The sequence below is a fragment of the Canis lupus genome, chromosome 7 (genome assembly GCF_011100685.1).
Source record: "Canis lupus familiaris isolate Mischka breed German Shepherd chromosome 7, alternate assembly UU_Cfam_GSD_1.0, whole genome shotgun sequence".
In the NCBI taxonomy this organism is placed as follows: domain Eukaryota; kingdom Metazoa; phylum Chordata; class Mammalia; order Carnivora; family Canidae; genus Canis; species Canis lupus.
This window is the reverse complement of record NC_049228.1, coordinates 61,499,680-61,512,307: the sequence shown is the minus strand read 5'-3', so window position 1 is coordinate 61,512,307 and position 12,628 is coordinate 61,499,680. Positions and strand designations below refer to the sequence as shown.

The following is a 12,628-nucleotide window of genomic DNA, read 5'->3' as shown; positions in this document are numbered from 1 at the left end:
CTCACTCCAGATTCCTACAGCATAGTTGTTTACATTGAGTTATTTGATAATTCAGTGATAAGAAAACTATCTCTTAGACAGATTCTTCCATTTGTCCAAAGTTGGTTATTAAAAATATGTCCTTTAAGAAGCATATAATGGGGACCATTTTTATACCATTTTTATATCATTTTTACATTTTTAAATCAGAAACTTTCCATTTTGTCTACGACTATTAAACATGGCATCCAGACTAGATGATTTATTTTAAGTGGACCAAAAGCAGAATCTAGTGTAGTGAAATTTTCCTCTTTCTTTGTCTTACATACCTATTCATAGTTTCAGAAAAAAATATTTTAATTAAGTTTTAAATTTAATACTGTAAAATTTACTTTTTTCATTGTAAAATTCTATGAGCATTGACACATTGGCACATAACCACCATCATCTCAAGATACAAAACGTTTGTTCAATCTCAAAACATGGCTCCCTGTAGCCAATTTCTACCCAACCACTAATCCATGACAACCACTGATCTTTTCTCCCTACCTATAGTTTTCCCTTTTCTAGAGTGTCATATAAATAAAATCATGTATTTGTAGCTTTTGAGTCCAGTTACTTCCACTTAGTGTAATACATGTGAGATTCATCTACATTGCTGAATGTTTGTTACTTTTTGTTGCTGAGGAGTATTCTATTATACAGATGTATCATACTTTTTTATGCTTTCATGAGTTGAAGGGCAATTGGGCCATTTTCACTTTTTGTCAATAACGAACAAATTTGGGGTGCCTGTTTGGCTCAGTTGGTTGAGTGACCAGCTCTTGGTTTTGGTTCAGGTAATGATCTCAGGATCCTGGGATTGAGTCCCATAACAGGCTCTAGTTCAGTGCTGAGTCTATTGGAGATTGTCTCTCTCTGTTCTTCCTCTGCTTACACTCTCTCTTACTCTCTCTCTCTCTCTCTGAAATAAACATAAATAAAATCTTTGAAAAAATAATGAACAAAGGGTCTGAAACATTTGTTTTTGTGTGGATATAAGTTTTCATTTCTCTTGAGTGAACATTTATGGGGCAGGGTGCTGGGTCATATGGTAATTATATAGTTAATTTTAGAAACAAACTACCATGCAAAGTTGTACCATTTTTCATTACCACCAGCAATGTATGAGTCCTACAACTTTGCTCCTCTTTTAAAAAAATGTTTTGGCTATTCTAATTCATTTTTCATTCCACATATGTTTTAGAATAGGCTTGCTGATATCTATGAAATAATCTTCAGGGGTTTTGATTGCGATTGAGTTAATTTTATAGATCATTTGGAGAGAATTGATTGTGATATAAATATTGATATTGAATCCTCCATTCTATAAATACAGTATATATCTTTGAAATTCTAAGTTAGGAACACCTAAGAGAAATAAAAAAGAACATAGAGAGAGGAACTTTTCATTAAACATTTATTGCTCTACATGTACTTAAAATTGATTGGCTAGAGTACCTTCTCCCATATCTGATTTGAAAATCAGTGAGGATACCATCAAAAAAGTCCGAATCACTCTAGTACTTTATGGTAATACATACAAAACTCTAAGAAATCTATAAAAACTTCTTGAAGTAATTAATGAGTTTAGAAAAGTCACAGGACACAAGAAAATATGCAAAACCAATTATATTTCTATATAGTAGTAGTGAGCAGTTGGGAATTGAAATTTAAGACAGTACTATATGCAATAGTGCCAAAAATTGAAATAGTTAGATATGTATCTCACAAAATACACACAGAATCCATTGTGGAATACTAAAATTCTCTGATGAAGATATAGACTAGATCTGTTGAATTTATATTGAATCCTTATTAAACTAAATTGAGAAACATTGTAGTTCCATGACATAAGCCAGCCTTATTTGTGAAAGCGACTTACAGGTAAGGCCTTTGGTCCTCATGCCAGGAAGAGGAAAGGCAGGGATGTAGGGAAATAAATGAATTACACAAATGTATGTAAAAAAAGGCTATTTATTCAAAACTCATCATAGCAAGAGATTCAACCATCATCATTTGTGCATGGCAGAGACTCAGAGGCAGAGGAGGTGTGGGAACGTCATATAGTGATAAAAGGGGAAGGTTTCATGTATGCTCTGTCAGAAGACTGTTGGCATGAGGAAGTTGGAGGTGGATAGCTAGAAACAGGGCATCCTATGTGATCGATTTCAGAAGCATATTTGGCGTTCTCATATTGGTCCTGAAGTTGGAAGCAAGAGCCAAAACATAAGGAAGCTGGAAGTCATGGCCACATCTTGACTATTTGGGGTCCATTGCTGAGAGATTGGTGTTTGGCTTCCTGGGCTGGTTACTACAGAAATTGCGGGTTAGTGTTCTGTTGCCATATATGTTCGGGCCATTGGCCATTTGTATATTCATCTCTCAGATGGCATTCTGAGGAAAAGACACTGGAAATCCTCTGAATATATGAGCAGTCCTCGGCCAGCTAAACACACAGGAAAAGAATATTCTAGGCCTAAGGTACAGCTTTGCAAAAACAGTGAATCCTGTTTTATGTCTTGACGGAATGATTGCTTATAAGTTCTACACACCATAACCATATAAATGATGCAGTGGTGACATTACATAGCATACACTTTATAAAAATATAACCAATTCTATATTTTATTTGTATAAAGCACTCATCATTCTACATTTTCCTTATTTTGAGATTGAGTTTGCCACGAGGGACTTCTACATTCTATTTTTAATTCCCTCCACTCCAGGATGATACTCTTATACTCTAACAATACTGTCAATCATTTGAATTTATAAAAGTCTCTGCTCCCCTCCTCCCACAGAAGTTATTCAGTCCACACAGAGCCAGCTCAACTGTCAAATTCTAAAAGAGCCATCAAATGGTCATCAGGTTCTCTATAGCTTTACTTTGTGGAATTAGGCAGACAATAATCAGTTCTATTGTGTATTACCAAAGGCAAAATTTGATACCCGATTATGTTCCATTCTCCATAATGAGCAATAGTTATGAAAACTGCTGGTTAGAAGAATTATTGACAGCAAAAGTATAGAATGCTCATCATTTGAAGAGCTTAACAGTTACCCTTGCTTCTGTTCGATGGCTTCTAAGATATTTCTACTTTGGTTTCTTCTAATGGCTTGTTAACCTTCTACTTTAAAAAAAAATTATTTATTTATTCATGAGAGACACACAGAGAGAGGCAGAGACACAGGCAGAGGGAGAAAGAGGCTCCCTGCGGGGAGCCCGATGTGGGACTCGATCCCAGGTCTCCAGGACTACACCCTGGGCTGAAGGCAGGTGCTCAACTGCTGAACCACTCAGGCATCCCACTTTTTATTTTGGAACCTCTTTTGACTCTTAAATTTTTCTGCAGATTCTCATAATCTACTTAAAATATGAGATAAGTAATTGATAAAGTTGGCTTTCATCTTAAAGAGGTGAGGAAATTCTTCCTTATCATTACAAGAAATATGAAAGACATCTAATGATTTTTTTTTTCTTGTAAGACCTGTGTTACTCAAAGACAGTAGTAGTTTTCTGTCAACCATGGCTCAGCTTTTACTACCTTGTTTTCCAGCAACACCTTCCAGGTTAACTCCTCAAACATGGCCTCTCCTCCCACCACGATTAGAGGTATGTAGCATCTAGCTCATATATAGACCATTTCCTTTAGGAAATCATCTCTGGAAATGAAGTGACACTGTGGCCTTGAGTAACTAAGGTTTGCGCCATACGTTTTCATGCTGCCCAAACATCAATCAGACACATATCCTGATTATCTACAATGCTGCATAACCAAAGCCACAGTTGAGATTTCTCCATGCATACACTGGGAATAACAGGAGGAGAGTAGAATGTTTCCCTGCCGTTAGATGCAGCTGTAGTCAGACACTCAACCATACCCATGTCCAGGCTCCTGTGCCGGGAACTTCTATGCTTGGGTCCTGGCATGCTTCTGGGCTGAGACCGAGCCACTCCCATAATTGGGCAACTTCTGTGTATGTCCCTGGTTCAGATTTCACCTGCAAACCCTCCAGTCTGAGGTCTGTACTTCATGTCCAGGATTAGTATCTTTGTAGAGTATCTAAGAATCCCAGTATCAAGGCCACCCAGGGAGGTGAGAAGCTTCAACTGTGGACTTGTAATTTTCCCTTATGGATCTTACTAAGGACAACAACTGAACAATAATAGTTTTCAATATCAGTGCTTGCTGGTATATTTGCATTTTCAACACACATGCAATACATATGCACCAACACAACACTCTGAGTTGAGTGTGACAAAATCCCACAGCTGTTCCACTTCATGATTCTTTTGATAGGAAAGAATAAAAGCCAGCTTTTCTGTCATCTTCCGGGTCTCATTACTGATGTTCATGCACATGTGCTTGAATGACATCATGCCTATCTCCACATTAATGGGAAATAACTGATAGTGTCCTTTTTTTATTCTAAAGATTTTATTTATTTATTCATGAGAGACATACAAAGAGAGGCAGAGACACAGGCAGAGGGAGAAGCCGGCTCCCCACAGAGAACTCGATGTGGGACTCGATCCCAGGACCCCAGGATCACAACCTGAGCCAAAGGCAGATGCTCAACCACTGAGCCACCCAGGAGTCCCTGATAATGTCCTTATAATCAAATCTATACTTAGATAAAAACACAACTTCTTTTTCTCATGGAAACTTCACAGGAATATAACTTTGCCTAAAATAGAGACCAAGTTGTGTGTGATCTCTCATATCAAGCAGCTCTCATGAATCACAGTGTCTAAAACATCTGTGTTTCAGAAGAGGACCAGGATTTTCTATACAGGATTATAAATCTTGTTCTGATCTTTTCCCCTCAAACAATGGAACAGTTTGTCTTAGGGATGAATTGATGACTCCACATCTGAGATAATAGCTATTGTACCTCTTAAAGTTTGGAGGTTAAAACAACAGCAACAACAACAACAGTAGCAACAGCCGCAAAAACTTACACCAGGCCAAGAAAACTGAGAGTACTCACACTGTAATTATTTGCTTAGATGTCTGTGGCACACTCAAATTCCAAAGGGCAAGAATGTGTTGAATTCATAGTTGTGTCCCCAGAATCTAGCTGGGTCTGAATAAATGTTCATGGAATAAATAAATAAGTTAAAGTTCTTCCCCTCACCATTGGACTCCAACACCTACCCCTCTCTTTTATCCAATCATTACTTATGTCTTAGTAAGCCCACTATCTTTTCCCCAACTGATCTCTTCTTCTCCCAAATGCTGTATTTGGTTGAGACTGTTTTGTGCCTGTGCTATAATGACTGTCTCCTACCCAGCTTCCCTGCATCTCCCCACCTGAGGGCACACTGCCACCGGTTATCTCACTCTTCTGGAAATCCAACTTTCTTACTCCTGGTCTTAAAAACCTTCCAAAATTTCCCCATGGCCTGCACAGTGATTTAAAACCTGTTGTTGTTTTTCAGAACACTAGGGTTTCAGAGTAACAATTCCAACATTCTTCATTTGATTCAAATCTAATCTTTTTAAAGATATATGTTATTTTTAAACGTGGCACCAGAACTACCCCTTCTGGTCAGATACTTCTTCTAAGAACAACAAAAACTCTGTACATTATATCAAAAACGAACATGAGAAAACTCAGAAGTGAGAGGGAAGAAGTAGGACAGAAGTAGGATCTACAACATGGCATTGTGGTGAGTTCCCTGAGTATTCCTTTTGTCTCCTATATCTCATACTCAAGCTAAAGAAGCGGGCAACTCAAAATGCCAAAAAGTACAGACAAAAATTTCTCTAACAAAGCCTGCTCTCTAGCCATAGGACCAGGAAAGGGAAAACCCAGATACACAAAAAAATCCTTTGGAAAATAATATATCTGCCTTAGCAAGACATCACAGTGACAAACGTGGTCCTTCTCCAATCCATGACAGCAAAAGCCAAATGGGGAGTTTAAACATTATCCCTCATAAGCCTGTAATGAAGCCTCCAAATACTGAACACTAGTGGGTGATGTCAGAGAAAGTCAAGTAGGATTCCGAGACTTTCACATCCACTAGGCAACAAATGACTCCCCCCAAGATGTCAGTGGAGTCCACATGCGGAGTTTGGATTTCTTTCTCCATTTGGCAGTAAGGATACAACTTTCCCTATCACCACTGGAAGAATAACAAAGGAGGCCAAGTGGAGAGTAGGTCTTTCATTACAGCCCACCTGTAGTGAAGCTAACCCCTTTCTTATGGTGTCAGTGTAGGCAATGTGGAGAGCAGTATCAAAGCATTCTTACCTCTCCCAGTCAGGGAGCTTCAGTAGAGGTCTAGCTGGCAGCTGGAACTCCCACTTCCACCTGTCAGTAACTAGGAATCCTTACCTCTGGTGCCAGTGGATGCAGAGTGGGAAATCTGGACTACTACTTTCACCTGGTAGTAATGAGACAGAACCACATCAACCCTTTCCATGCCAAGGCAGTGTTAAAGGATGCAAATTAAAACAAAAGATTTAAATAAAAGCCTGAAATCATTATATAATAACTAAAAAAAAAGGTTCAGATTTCAGTTGAAAACCACTTTTTATGCTACAAACCAGGAAGATACAAAAAATGAATGGAAAAAGACAATAAATAGACAACATCGAAATGACAGAGAAATTAAAATTACCTGCAAAGCTGCCATCATAAAAATACCTCCATAAGCAAGTCTAAGAATTCTTGAAACCTGTGAAAAAATAAGACATTTCAACAAGAAACAGAAGATATAAAGAACCAAATGGAGATTTTAGAACTGAAAATACAATAAACAAAATAAAACACTCAATGGATGGACTTACTAACAGAGTAGACTGGACAGAAGAAAGAATTAAAGATAAAACAATGGAAATGACACAATCTGAATGAAAGAGAGAAAATAGGTAAAGGAAAACTCCAAAAAATGAAAGAAGAGAGACTCAGGGACCCATGAGACCACACTGAAAGATCTAACATTTGTGTAATCAAAGTCCCAAAAAGACTAAAAGAACAAAGATAGAACTTATTAAGTACTCATAGAAATAATGGTGAAAATTCCTCCCAATTTGGCAAAATTCATAAACCTACAATTCAAGAATCTGAGCAAATTCCAAATAACATAAACCCAAAAATGTACACTAAGAAACAGTATGGTCAAACTTCTGAAAACTAAAGACATAGAAAAAAATTCTTGAAAACAACAAGAGAGAAAAAGCATCTCACCTACAGGAGAAAAACAATTTCATTAGTTGTGGTTTTCTGTCTTGGAATTGTGGAGGCTGGAAGGAAGTTACACAGATTTGTCAAGCACTGAAAGAAAGGAACTTCCAGTCCAGAATCCTATTTCCAGCAAAAATACCTTTTGGGAATGAAGTAGTACTCAAGATTTCTCAAGTGAAGAAAAACAGGATTTGCCACCAATAGATTTTCCCTAAAAGAATAAGTAAAGGAAATTCTATCAACAGAAAGGAAACAACAAACAAAATTCCAAAGGAATTTTGGAACATAAATAAGAGAATAAAGAATATGGTAAACAAAAGTAGGGGTAAATATCATACCCTCTCCTTCTTCCTTCTCTTCCTGAGTTTTAAGGCAATTATACTACAAACAAGTGAAGTTAAGGAAATATAAAGGAAGATATGTCTTCTATACTTATCTGGTAAAATGATGAAACCATATGTATTTTATGTGTATATGTTATATATATGTAAATATATGTATAAAACATCTAGAGCAACTACTAAAACTCTATATAAAGAAAAACAGTCACATAGATTATAGACAAACATTATAGATAAGCCAAAAATGGAATTCTCAAAATGGTACAAGCAACCTTATGAAGTCAAGAAAAGAAATCAAAGTCATTAATTATACATCAGTGGATTAGATAACCCGAGTTAAACACCTGAGCAGAGACCTGAAACCATAAAACTCCTAAAATAAAACATCAATGGTAAACTCCTCGACATTGTGCTTGGCAATTATTATTTTGTATTTGACACCAAAGGCAAAGGCAACCAAATGAAAAATAAACACGTGGGACTACATCAAACTGAAAGCTTTTGTACAGCGGAGTAAACCATCAACAAAAGAAAATCTATGTAATGGGAAAAATATTTGCAAATCAGATGTTCAATAAATAGTTAACATCTAAAATATATAAAGTACTCATAGAACTCAATGGCAAAAGGAGTAGCTCAATGTTAATGTGAGAAAAGAACATAGACATTTTTTTTCTGAAAAAGATATACAAATAGCCAACGAGTACATGAAAAGGTGCTCATCATCACTGATCACCAGGGAAATTTGAATCAAAATCACTATGAGATATAACTTCACACTTGTTAAGATGGCTATTACCAAAAAGACAAGGAATAACAAGTGTTGGTGAGGATATGAGAAAAAGGAAACCTTTGTGCACTGTTGGTGGGAATGTAAACTTGCACAGCTATACTAGAGAACAGGTTAGAGGTTTCTCAAAAAACTAAAAATATTTAACAACTATACAATCCAGAAATCCTACTTCAGAGTGTATATCCAAAGGAAATGAAATCAATCGTTAAGAGATACCTATACTACCATGTTCACTGCTGCATTATTTACAACAGCTAAAGTATGGAAACAAATGTCTATCAATGAGAGAATGAATAAAGAAAATGTAGAATACATATACAATGGAATATTATTCAACCTTACAAAGTAGGAAGTCCTCCCATTTATGACAACATGGATAAACTTGGAAGACATTATACTGAGTAAATCAGCCAGGCAGAGAAAGAAAAATACTGCATGGTTTCACTCATAAGTGGAATTAAAAAATAAAGTTAAACTCATAGAAACAGAGAGTAGAAGGGTGGTTTCCAGTGGGTGAGGCAGGTGGGAGAAGTTGGGAAAGATTAATTAAAGGATACAAACTTTCAACTATAAGATGAATAAGGTATGAGTATCTAGTATATAACATGGTGACTATAGTTGATAATACTGTATTTTAGTTTAGTTTAAAGATTTTATTTATTTATTTAAGAGAGAGACAAAGATAGTGATAGAGATAGTGAGAGAGAGCATGAGCAGGGTGGAGAAGAAGCAGCCTCCTCGCTGAGCAGGGAGCCTGATACAGGGCTTGATCCCAGGACCCTGAGATTATAACCAGAGCTGAAGGCAGATACTTAATCACGGAGTCACCCATGTGCCCAGATAATACTGCATTTTATAATTGAAATTTGTTAAGTGAGTAGAACTTAAGTGTTCTCAAAAAAGAAAAAATTAGAAAGGTAAATATGTGACATGATGGATGTGCTAATTAACTCAATTATGAAAATCTTTTCATAGTGTATACATACACCAAATCATTATGTTTTAAGCTTTAAATATATTATGATCTTGTCAATTACATAAATAAAGGTAAAAAAAGAAAATGTGATCCAACTATATACTTCTATAAGAAGTTCATTTCAAATATAGCCATTTAAGCAAAGTGAAAGTAAGAGGAGGAAGAAAGGCATAGCGTAGGAAAATTAATCAAAAGAACATAGAAGTGGCTTTCTACTTTTATCTTATTATTATTATTATACTATTATTATACTACTATTATGATATTAATAATAAAAAAGTGAACTTTAGAGGAAAGAGAATTACCAGAGAAACAAAAGGACATTATATAGTAATATAAGGATCAATCCATCAAGAAGACAATAATCCTAAATATGTCTGCACCCAACAACAAACTCACAAAGTATGTGGAGCAAATACTGATAGAACTTAAAGGAGCAACAGACAAATCCACAACTGTAGTTGTAGTTGGAGACTTCAATCTCTCTCTCTTTCAGTTTTGATAGAATTAGAGCAAAAACCAACAAGGATGTAAAGTAACTCATAACCTATGGAATCTAATTGGCATTTATAGAACATTCCATCCAATGACAGCAGACTACACATTCTTTTCAATTGTCCAGAGCACATGTACCAATGTAGACCACATTCTGAGCCATAAACAAACTGAACAAATTTAAAATAATTGAAATCATACAGTGTGTTCTGTAATCACAATGAAATCAAACTAGAAATCAGTAACAGAAAGGCAACAGGAATATCTCCAAACGCTTGGAAACTAAACAGCACCTGTATATGATCCATGAGTCAAAGAGGAAATCTCAAGGGAAGGTAAAAAAATACAAAAGACTGAATGAAAACGAAAGTACAACATATCAATATTTGTGGGATGCAGCAAAAATAGTCCTGAGAAAGAGATTTATGGTGCTAAATGTATATACTAGAAAAGAAAATCTTAAATAATCTAAACTCCTATCTCAAGAACCTAGAAAAAGAAGCACAAAATAAGCTGAAAAGAAGCAGAGGGAAGTCTTGGCTGGAAGTCTTTCTTAGGAGCATCCTCTGTAATCTGAAACTGACTCCCATATGCAGAGAGAGGGGAGAAACCCTAGCAAGACACAGGTCATTCCAGATTGGTAGGTGGCAGTTTCATAAGCAAAGGAACTTACATACAAGGTTTGTCTGGGGGGGGGGGGGGGCACAAAATGAGTTGATTTCTGCACCCACTAGCCACACCTTAAGAGTTTATATAGCAGCTTTCACTGGATTCAATCATGCTACCACTCAGATGTTCTCAACACCGTATCATTATTTCAAGGCTATGTCCTTGGAGCAGCCTTTGGGCGCCGGGGTGGTGGTAGGGTGGGGTGGGGTGGGGGGCGGGGATAGCAGGGGAAACCCACATGAAAAGGGAGGGAGAGGAGGCTCTGATTGGCAGGGTCCACTTTGCAAGTCAAGCGGTAGTTACATCTCCTCAGTGCACTCCTCCAGCAGGGAGGACATAATAAAGATAACAGTAGAAATCAATGAAACTTTTTGGCTTTACAAAACAAAACAAAAAATGGAGAAAAACAATTAAACTAAAAGCTGGTTCTTTCAAAAGGTTCATAAAATTGATAAGCCTCCGGACTGACAAGAAAAAAGAGAGAAAGCACAAATTACCAATGTCCAGAGTGAAACAGAAGATACCACTAGAGACTGTTCAGATGTCAAAGGAATAATAAGATGTAGATGAAGGACCAATTCCTCAAAAACACAAACCATCATAACTCATCCAGTAAGAAACTGATCATATAAATAGCCCTATATTATTAAGGAAATTGAATCTGTTATTTTAAAACTCACCAAAAAGAAATCTTCAGGGTCAGATGGTTGCACTAGAGAGAATTAACATACATTTGATACAATCTTTTTCAGAGAGTAGAAGAGAGAAAATACTTGAAGCTAGTATTAACCTGATATCAAAACCAGATAAAGCAGTACTATTAACAAACAAATACAAAGAAAACTAAAGACCATAATCATAGAATTAAAATTTAAAAAAAGCACTATATACAATGACTAAGTGGGGGTCATTGCAAAGCTTGGTCAATATAGGAAAGTCATTTAATATAATCTACCATATTAACAGGTTAAATAAAAAGCATGTGATCATATCAATTGACATCGAAAAATCATTTAACAAAATTCAACACCTTTTCATGTTATAAAAAATTCTCTGCAAATTAAGAATAGAGGAGACCTTCCTCAACTTGATAAAAAAAATTCACTGAAATCCTACAGCTAGCATTATATTATACTCAATGGCAAAAGACTGATTGTTTACCCCCTGAAATTGAGCATAAGGCAAAGGGGTTTATATTGCTGTTACTCGAGAAAGTACTAGAAATCTTAGGATAATAGGAAAAAGAAGAAGGAGAAGGAGAAGAAGGAGAAGAAGGAGAAGAAGAAGAAAGAAGAAGAAGAAGAAGAAGAAGAAGAAGAAGAAGAAGAAGAAGAAGAAGAAGAAGAAGAAAGAAAGAAAGAAAGAAAGAAAGAAAGAAAGAAAGAAAGAAGGAAAGAAAGAAAGAAAGAAGGAAGGAAGGAAGGAAGGAAGAAAGAAAGAAAGAAAGAAAGAAAGAAAGAAAGAAAGCCATCTAGATTGTAAAGAAAGAAATAGAACTGCCCTGTTTGAAAATGCCATGATTATCATGTAAAAACTCCCAAATAATCTACCAAAAATCCCCTCTTAGAACCAATAAATTAGCTTCAAAATGTCATAAGATATAAACACATGAAAATAATTCAATCACATTTCTGTATACTAACTGAAACAAGTAGAACCTGAAAATCAAAACACAATACCATTTATAATTTGGTCCTAAGAAAATGAAACACATTAAGTCTACATTTAGTGAAACATGTACAGGATCTGTATCCCAGAAACGACAAGGTGCTGATAGAAAGATAAACTGTGTTCATGGATTGGAAGACTCAATATTATATAGATGTCAGTTAAACTCTCTTGATCTATAGTTTGAATGCAATACCAATAAAAATCCCAGGAAGATATTGTAAAGGCATAGACAAACTTATTCTAAAATCTATAGTGAAAGCATAGGGCCTAGAAGAATGGAAATGAATTTGAGTAACACAAATAAAGTAGGAAGACTCAGTCTAATTGATTTCAAGACTATATAATTAAGGCAGTGTGATATTGGTGAAGCAATAGATACATAGATTGATGGAACTGCATAGAGAGCCCAGAAATATACCCCACAAAAATTCCCCTAATTGATTTTTTACCAAGACACAAAAGCAA

The 12,628-nt window shown here is 35.9% G+C and overlaps 1 long non-coding RNA gene across 1 annotated transcript; it reads right to left on the bottom strand.

The window, feature by feature from the left end:
* Positions 1-1,977: 1,977 nt before the first annotated feature.
* LOC119872699 lies at positions 1,978-9,887 on the bottom strand. Its single transcript, XR_005361710.1, has 4 exons — positions 9,728-9,887; positions 6,653-6,709; positions 6,283-6,415; positions 1,978-2,467 (listed from the first exon to the last, which is right to left on the bottom strand). It is a non-coding gene; the product is annotated as an uncharacterized LOC119872699 (long non-coding RNA).
* Between the last annotated feature and the right edge of the window lie 2,741 nt (positions 9,888-12,628).